Consider the following 8,646-nt stretch of genomic DNA (forward strand, 5'->3'; position numbering starts at 1 on the left):
TATCCAACTGCCCACCCAATTGATCTTTCTAAACTTCAGAGCATGTCACATCACGGCCCTATTTAGTTTTGCCCCCTTGTTCACCTAGCTCTTTGTAATCTTGCAATGAAAGGATATTAAAAGCTAAAAAAGCTTAAGGTAGTCCTGAATAACATCAGTTAGGTTAAACAAAATCTATGACTAAGGTCAGGCTGAATCGATAGGCTTAAAGAAGGAAAATTGAAAGCAAGTAAAAAGGAATGGGAAAAAGAAGGAAAGAAAGCTGAAAATAAGACAAATACAGTGTAAAGAGAAGAAAAAAACCCGGAAATCCTCTCCCTCCTAATCAAGAATTCCCCAAGTTTATAATAAAATACACTGAAAGAGGTCATTGTGAGTTACTCTGCTCCCATGGTGATATAATAAACATAGTCGATAGCCTCAATTCAGGTAAACATATTTAAATATAATATACATATACTTTCCACCTCTATGTGTGTCTCCTTACCTCAGTTTCCTTGGGATTTATGTGAAGCTGTATAAGGGGGTGGTGGTGGGGGAAACAGCATTTAATTTCTAAAACTTATTAGAATACTCCTCTCGGAATATATGTTTTATGTAAAGAGTTCAATTTGTGCTCTGTGAATTGAGTGCTGACATATATATCTCACGCTAAGGACAGGATAAGCTCTTATTTTGTGAACATAAAGAGTCTTTATGGTCAGTAGTCTGTACACACCGACAATACGGAAAATGATAAGGTTTTAATTGCTATCATGACTGAGAAACAAGTAATTTCTAAATAATTTGTTACAGTTTACATTTTTAAAGTAAATCATATACCTCAGACTCTCAAAATAAATAAATTACTACTGCCATTTTGGGGAGATTTTGCTTAAGGAAGCTATAGAATTTTTCCTCTGATGAAATCATTTGAGATGCTTTTCCTACATTGTTTTCAAATGTCAAATCATAGTTGGCATGTAATGAACTCTAAATATAAAATGTCAGTTTACCACTCCCAAAGACTGATGCAATTATTTAACTGTAACTTAGAAAATGTACACAGCTGTTTTATATAGAAGAATTCCTAAAAACTGTAGCAAAAATTTTAATAGATTACATAGTTGAAATGGAAAAATTTTTAGTAAATATAAATTAGCTTACTATATATACACATTCACATGTTTGCATATATGCAACATGTTTGCAACAGCAAAAAGAAGCAAGTAAACAAATACACTTCCTGGAAACAACCAAAATGTTCCTTAATAAAGGATGCATTAATTGTACCGTAGTACACTGTTCAATAAAATTTTAATTTAATATTAGCAATAAAAATAATGAGGTAAAGCTATATATACAGATATAGAAACGTCTCAATCACATATTGTTACATGGAGAAAAAACCAAGGTAGTACAGTGCATTGTATATCAAGCTGTATAAATTTTTTAAAGTGTATGTAGGCATATACATGGTATTTCACCTATTCTAAGATGCACACTTTTAAGGTTTAACTGGCAATCTTTTTTCCTTTCCTCACATCTTTTTCTTTATGCTGTTACATATAATATGTAGTTTCCATCTATGTAATTGTATAAAATTATAATCAGTAACAGTTTAGATTTAATAAAATGCATTAGAAGCTTTCCAGGAAAGATACACAATGAACTATGAACAATGATTACCTTGAGTAAAAAAGGCCAGATAAGAGAAGCAGAGGAAGAGCTGTACTTTTCAATTTGATAACTTTATGGTTTTTAAAAAATTATAATCATGTGCATGTTTTACTCGTATAATATGTGTTTATACAATAACACACAATATGTGTTTATATTTTTCTCCTATGTATCTTAGGACTTAAAATTTAGAAGCTAAATTTCCCTCTGAATTTTAGAATTTAACAAGATTACTTCGGCAACGAAGGGGCGGGTCTTTACTCCAAGTATTCACGCTTTGCTGGCTATAAGAGCACAGAGGGGATGCAGGATAAACACCTTTTCGTGTTCTCCTCCTCCCCGTGTCCTCCCCAGACAACTTGCTGCCAAATACAATCATTTTAAATTCCCACCACCCCTTCTCTTTAAGTTCAATTTTGGAGCTTCATTGGACGTCCACAAAATCATTCCTAGTCATTTCCAGGAGCAAGTTGCCATTTCAACCACACCCCTTTCTCTTGTGCCCATCTCTGTACCCCTATCCCTTCATGATGACTAAGGGGTCTCTGCGTGCTTGGCCGCTGTGATGACATACACAACCGAGAAGCCCCTCCAAAGCAAAACGCACAAACGGAGGGGGGGAGAGGGCAGACTGTTAAACACACACAGGGTGGTCAACGTCAAGAAAAGGTGAATGAACAAAGGGCTGAAAGAGACTAGAAGGGAAAGAAACTTCTGGAAAAAAACGACAGAGATGATGACATTTGACTTGGGTCTGAAGAGCTGTCAGGAGAGGACGGGAGAGGGGACTCTCCTAGCAAGAAAGCAGGGAAAGGCTTAGATTGCTTAGAAGAAGTGGCAAATTTAGTGATGAGATTTCGGGGTGTAGGGGAGTGAGGAGGAGCGAGGAGCAGAAGATAAGCCTGAATGGCTAGGCCTTCTGTTTGTCTTACTTTTGAATCCTTAAAAGGGGGAGCGGGGTGTGGAGTCTGTCAGACGTCCAACGAAGAGACTGGGATTCACCAAGGGCAGGAGCTGGCTGCGGGTTGTAGTCGGGTGGGAACTGGACAGCTTGGGGGCATTAGCGGGGAGCTGGGGGGCAGAGGGAGGCAAGTAGGCCGGACCTCAGCGGAGCTGGGAATCCGGCTCTGCGCGGGTCTCCGAGGCGCACTCACCAGCCACTCAGCTCAGCCTGGCGACCCCGAGCGGCCGCGCAGCCCCGGGAGCTGCTCCTGCTTGGTCTCCGCGGCCACCGAGGCTCGGCCGTTGGGAGTCCGAGGCCAGCTCGCTCCCCGGCGCGTAGCGCGGGCTCCGCCGGGCTCTGCTCCCTGCGGGGCGCGGGGCGCTGGGACGCGATCTTTCCCCACCCCGTGCCGGCCCCCGCGCGCTCGCGGGCCGTGACACTCACCCCACGAGCCTGAGAAGTGAAACACTGTTTAGGGACCCCGCGGAAGGAGCAGCTGCCTAGAGATGGAATATTTCAGGGGGTGGGGACTTGGGAGGATTCCAAGGTAGGCTTTGAGGGGATTGGTACGGAAATGTGTTGATATATAAAATAGCGTTTTCTATGACCTTTACGTTTTCTGAAGTTACTTCGTGTCTCACCAGAGAACATTAAATGTTTTCTTTTGAATTTGTTTGCTCAGAAACCTATGACTGGTAATATAGAGAGTAGAAGGACGGAAAAAAATGGACTACTTTTCAAAGTTTACAATCCCCCTCCGCCCTTTCCAGTACTTTTTTTTTTTTGCGGTACGCAGGTCTCTCACTGTTGTGGATACTCCCGTTGCGGAGCACAGGCTCCGGATGCGCAGGCTCAGCGGCCATGGTTCACGGGCGTAGCCGCTCCGCGGAATGTGGGATCTTCCCAGATCGGGGCACGAAGCGTGTCGCCTGCATTGGCAGGCCGACTCTCAACCCCTGCGCCACCAGGGAAGCCCTCCAGTACATTTCTGCGTTTACCCCTGACGAGGTGTGATGGGTCTCCATTTTAATTAGGTGTTTTTATATATATATATATATATATATATATATATATATATATATATATTCTGCGCTACCCAGTAACTCAATTAGTTCTGAAACTCAGATTGTGAACATGCTGTAGTCCTGGGTGTCCTCATTTATAAAATAAAATGCAGGAGATAAGATGATCTCTAAGTTTCCTTCTTGTTCCAAAAATCTATAACTCCGTGATGTTTGGTTTCAAGACTCATTGACTGAAAGATGATACTATGGACAGAAATAAAAACATCAAGACAACCCACTGGAAATGTCTAAATGTTGTAGGGAATGTGCAATTAAAGTACACAGATTATCAATATTTGTTGTTATAATTGTCCTAACATAGCCACATGATCTTATTATCAAATAACAATTTAAGTAGCCAGCCATTCAAGTAAAATATATATGAAATATATATAAATATTGAGTAACTACCCACAGTTCATTCTTTGAGCTTTTTTTTATGGCTGAAACAGCATACCTATACCCTGTTTAGTTGTCCATCCTATTTAGTTTGAAAAAAAAAAAAACCTGACAATAGAGACCTAAACAACTAATAAAACAAAGTTCATTAAGGAAAATTAACTCTACCATAAAAGTATTTTAAACATACTCTGAGTAGATTTCCTAATCTTAATTTTACTAACATACAAAACAGAACAAAAAACAAAACAGGTATGTTCACCTTGCAGTGGGTTGAATTGTGTCCCCCTAAAATAAGTCCAAGTCTGTTGTTTCCTGGTACCTGTCTGTGAATGTGACATTATTTGGAAATAGTGTCTTTGCAGGTAAACTTAAGGATCTCAAGGTGAGATCACCCTGGATCTACAGTGGGCCCTTAATCCTATGACTGGTGTCCTTAGAAGAGAAAGAGGAGAGAGATTTCAGACACAGGGAAGGAGGCCATGTGAAGACCCAGACAGAGATTGCAGTTATGCTGCCACAAACCAAGGAACACATGGAGCCAACAAAAGATGGAAGAGGCAAGGAAGGATTCTCCCCTAGAGCCTTTAGAGAGAGTATAGTCCTGTCAACAACTTGATTTCACACTTCTAGCTTCCAGAATTGTGAGAGAATAAATTTTTGTTGTTTTAAACCACCAAGTTTTTGATGATTTGTTACATCAGCTCAAGGAAACTAATATCCCTTCTACCAAAAAGGAAACAATTCTAAACTCTATTTGGAATTTGTGTCTTCTAAAATAGTGACTATTCTAAACTATTCCTTCCCGACTATTGCTGTCTTTTCTTTTGTTTCTCTATGTGGTGCTTATTACTTTTAAGCTTTTAAAAAGTATATTATATATATTTAAGAGATACAGAGAGGTATAAAGAATAATACAACTATCCATTTACTCAACATCCAGCTTAAGTTATGAAACAACGTCAAAACATTTAAATCCCCAGTATATCCCTCCCCTTTGGCGTTTTCCATTGTTGCTTAGAGCAAATCATGTTCTTGAATTTGGAGTTGTTTTTCCCAGGTACTTCCTGATGCCATTACTGGATGTATATTTAGCCCTAAGCAATACATTATATTCTTACAGAGTTTAAAACTTTTTTAAAAGTTGTATTGGTCATATGAATTCTTCTGCAACTTTTAATTATTTCATTTCTATTTGTGAGGTTTATCACTGTTGGAATATGTTCCTCAGATTCATTCATTTTCACTTATGTATATTAGTCCACTGTGAAAATAACACAATTTATTTTCTCACAGTTGGACATTTAGGTTTTATCAATTTTTTTTTCTATTCAAACTTTGTCTCTTATACTTAGAGTGTAGGCATAATAGTCCTCTGGATATGTACTTAGTAGGATGTACTGTATTTAACCTTACTTAAATACTGTCAAATTATTTTCCAAAGTGTTTATAATAATTTAGGTTTCCACCAGCAAACACTGCTCCTCATTCACACCAACACTTGATACTGATACACTATGAATTAAAAAAATTTTGTCAGTCTGAAGGGTATGAAGGGAAGCTCATTTTTATATTAAATTGCATTTCCCTGTTTTCCAGTAAGTTAGAGCATTTTTTCACGTGCCTATTAGTTACTTGTGTTTCCTCTTTTGTAAACTGCCCATTTTTCTCTTTTGCCATTTTTTCTATTGAGTTACCTTTTCCTCATTGATTTGTAAGGGTTTTTACATATTATGGATACTGATCCTTTGTTGGCTATGTGTGTTGCCCATACCTTCTCCCACTTTGTGGTTTGTCTTTTTACTTTTTTATGCTGTGTTTTAGTTAAGATATTTTTTCTTTTATATTTTGTGCTTTTACATCTCACTAAGAAATTCCTACCATGAATTCATAAAGATATTCTCTGATATTTTATTCTTTACATGTTTAAGTTTTACCTTTTCACTTTTATATCTTTAATACACACTTGGACTTCTGTTTTTCTTTATGGTATGAAATGGAGAAATCTGCTTTTTTTTTTTTTTTCATATAGATAAATGATGACATCCTAGCACCATTCATTGAAAAAGTCATCCTTTCCCCAATGATCTGCAGTACTAGCTCTGACCTAAATCAAGTTTTCATGTGTGTACATGTGTGTGATAGTTGTGTATTGCTGCACAACAAATTACCCCAAAACTTAGCAGTTAAAAATAACAAACATTTATTATCTCATAGTTTCTGTGAGTTAGAAATCTGGGAGTGGTCTAGCCGGGTAGTTCTGGCTCAAGGTTCTCACAAGATCAACTTGTTAAGGGGTCAACTGGGGCAGCAGTCATCTCAACGTTCTCCTAGGAGAGGACCCACTTCCAAGCTCACTCATGTGGCTGTTGGCAAGCCTCAGATCCTCACTGGCTGTTGACAGGGGACATCAGTTCCTTGCTACATGAGTCTCTCCATATGTTGCTCACAACGTTTTAGCTTGCTTACCCTCTGAGTGAGAGACTGGAGAAAAAGAAAGTAAGAGAGACATCCCAAGACAAGAATCACAGCCTCTACATAGTCTAACTCAGAAGTGACATCCCATCACTTCTGCCATATTCTATTCCTTAGAAGTGAGTCACTAAATCCATATTCATGGGGAGAGAATAACACAAGAGCATAATTACCAGGGGGTGGGGATCATTGGGGCTATTTTAGAGCTGCTTGCCGCAGTTCCCATTTATTGATCTATACCAGTGCCATTGCCACATTGTCTTACTGTAGATTTATACTGTCTTGGATGGGTAGGTTCCCCTACTTTTTTTCTTTTTTTTTTTGGCCTTGCTGTGCAGTTTGCGGGATCTCAGTTCCCCAACCAGGGATTGAACTGGGGCCACAGCAGTGAAAGTGCCAAATTCTAACCACTAGATCACCAGGGAACTCCCCTCATTTATTCTTCAAATGTGTCTTGTCTATTTGGGGCTCTAAAATTAGAATCTACAATCAGCTTATTCAGTTCATTGAAAAACCCATCAGGATTTTTATTGGAATTGCACTACATTAATGTATTAATTTGTAAATGAATCAGTATTTTATGATATTGAGTCTTCCTACCCATTTACATGGTTTATCTCATATATTCTGGGAAGTTCACCAGAGGGGTTAGAGGAAAAACACAGCTTGGGATGGCTTTTCAATAAAATGTTTCAGACAAATTTCTTTTGTCTGAGCTTCCTATGCAAAAATTCAGTGGTAATGCACAGTGCGTTGAGGGTTAGTGTATTGCCTCAACTCCTTGGTTTAGCAGCTTTAAGGTCTATCTCCATGTCCAAGTTCTGTAGTTGTAGTACATTGAGTTTTGACAAGATATCCCTCAATAAGTTAGCACCAGGTATGCACAAAATTTCTGTTGAAACTCTATACTTCAGTTTGCACAGGAACTCTCTTCTTATAAGAACAGCATCCCTCTTCTTTTGGGGAACTGCTTTGCTCCCCGATTCCAAGCAGGTGGCTCTAATCCAGGCTGTCAATTACTGTGCTCTGACCACAGGAGTAAGCACAGGTCCTAGTCTAGGCCAACAGAGGCTCCTCCCTGGATTTTACCAAAATTGGAATTCAGGGAAGAGGTTCACTCTTTCTCTGGTGAGAGGCTGAGAGCTCCAGGTTTCTAGACTAGAGGAGCAGTTATGTCTGACAAAATGAAGCTGAGATGAAGAAAGAAGCTGAGATAAGAGATGGAGACATCTTGGTGGTGGCCAGGTGCCTGGTGCTAGATGCCTGGTGCGAGATGCCTCCCTGCCCTGCTTCAGTTTGATTGGGTGAGCCAATAAATTCCCATTTTGCCCAACTCCCTGAAACCCAAATTCCTGACATCCATCCATCTTTTTGCTAATTTATATAGACCATCCTATTCACTTAAAAACATTGTCAAATCTCATTCCCCATTCATTTATTAATACAAAGTCCTTTCCTAAATTATGGTTACAGTGATCATGATCATTTAGTCTTTCAACAACAGGAAGTATTTATTGAGAATCTACTATGTGCCCGTCATCAAAGAACACAGTGATGACTAAGTTTTCCAATGAACACAATTAAAATATGTGCCTTAGCAAAATTAACGTAAAACTCACTGTAAGTTATGGACATTTAGATAAGCAGTGAAACCATAACTTAAATCTTGTTTGATCCTCACCAAAATCCTGCAAGGAAGCGCAGAGAAGGTTCAGTAATTACTCCAAGCTTCTACAGCTAATAAACAGTGGAACCAAAACTTGAACCTAGGTTTCTAGAGTTGTTTTAATTATCCTGTGCTGCTTAAAGTGAGAAAATAGTTTTGGATCCTTATAATTTAAAAATCATAACTCCCAATTCTCTTTCCATCAGATTCCTATTTCCTACCACGTTGCAGCCCTGAGGTATGGGTGGTTACTGAACTTCAACAGTTAAACAGAAACAAAATTAGGTCATCAAGCAACAGCGAGAAACGCGCTTTCAAGCTGGCCGGTTTGGATTTTTTTTTTTAACCTCAAGGTGCCCTCCATCATACGCAAGGCACCTTGGGAATTGTAGTCTTGGGTGTTGAGCGCTGTGGCCCGAGGCGCTGACTCACTGGGACCC

At 39.2% G+C, this 8,646-nt stretch overlaps 1 protein-coding gene across 1 annotated transcript in view; it reads right to left on the reverse strand.

Annotated features, from left to right (window-relative positions):
• DNAH8 (dynein axonemal heavy chain 8) overlaps nucleotides 1-3,022 on the reverse strand; it is a 325,865-nt gene extending 322,843 nt beyond the window's left edge. The window contains exon 1 of the mRNA XM_019949887.3: nucleotides 2,592-3,022. The gene's annotated coding sequence lies outside the window, so the exon portion shown is untranslated. The remainder of the gene's footprint in view (nucleotides 1-2,591) is intronic.
• Nucleotides 3,023-8,646: the final 5,624 nt, after the last annotated feature.

The sequence above is a fragment of the Tursiops truncatus genome, chromosome 10 (assembly GCF_011762595.2).
Source record: "Tursiops truncatus isolate mTurTru1 chromosome 10, mTurTru1.mat.Y, whole genome shotgun sequence".
NCBI lineage: Eukaryota > Metazoa > Chordata > Mammalia > Artiodactyla > Delphinidae > Tursiops > Tursiops truncatus.